The sequence below is a fragment of the Octodon degus genome, unplaced genomic scaffold (assembly GCF_000260255.1).
Source record: "Octodon degus isolate 3935 unplaced genomic scaffold, OctDeg1.0 scaffold00100, whole genome shotgun sequence".
Taxonomy (NCBI): Eukaryota; Metazoa; Chordata; class Mammalia; order Rodentia; family Octodontidae; genus Octodon; species Octodon degus.
The window spans coordinates 7,093,527-7,094,175 of record NW_004524676.1 but is presented as its reverse complement, the minus strand read 5'-3'; the positions used below and the strand labels follow the sequence as shown (position 1 = coordinate 7,094,175).

Here is a 649-nt window from a genome sequence, read left to right as displayed (position 1 = left end):
GTGGTTTTCATTGGATTGATATTATTTGGAGTTTTATATGCTTCGGCTACAGGAATGTCAGATTGTTGCCCCATATTTGGGAAGTTTTCTGCTATCACTTCTGCCCATATTCTTTTTACATCATTTGTATTGACTCCTTCCTTCTCATTGATGCCTATTAGTCTCACATTGTTCATTTTTGCATCAACTTGCAGGTATTGAATTATTTTTTTCCTGCATTGTAGTTGTTTTTAAGAGATCTTTTCTTACTTTTTCACTAGCTGCAATGGTGTCTTTCAGGTCATAAGTGGGAGGCCGTATAGTGGTAATTTAATTATGAATGCTGTGTTGCATGCTAATCATATGAGATTATTAGACCAATGTAGTTAAGTATTGGTTTGTAATAGTTAAATAATAGAAAGTTTAGAGTCCTTATTTGGTTTTGAAGATAAATTAATGTGACTAGTAAAGCGAGGGATCCAATCAAGGTGCAAAAGACCTTGTTGTGTTGAAATTAGTATATAGAGTGAGTATAAAGCTGTAATAAGGATATTTAATAGAAAGGATATTTAAATAGAAAGTCTATTTTCACTTTCATGCAAACGGTTTTGCCAGCTTGTGATTGAGGTTTTAATTTCCTGTATATCACTTTGAACCTGTTTCATAGATT

The 649-nt window shown here is 32.7% G+C and overlaps 1 long non-coding RNA gene across 1 annotated transcript in view; it reads left to right on the top strand.

The window, feature by feature from the left end:
• The window catches only part of LOC111818698, a 13,256-nt gene extending 12,795 nt beyond the window's left edge, over nucleotides 1-461 (top strand). Inside the window, exon 3 of the long non-coding RNA XR_002822617.1 lies at nucleotides 371-461. This is a non-coding gene — a long non-coding RNA (uncharacterized LOC111818698). The remainder of the gene's footprint in view (nucleotides 1-370) is intronic.
• The last annotated feature ends 188 nt before the right edge of the window (nucleotides 462-649 follow it).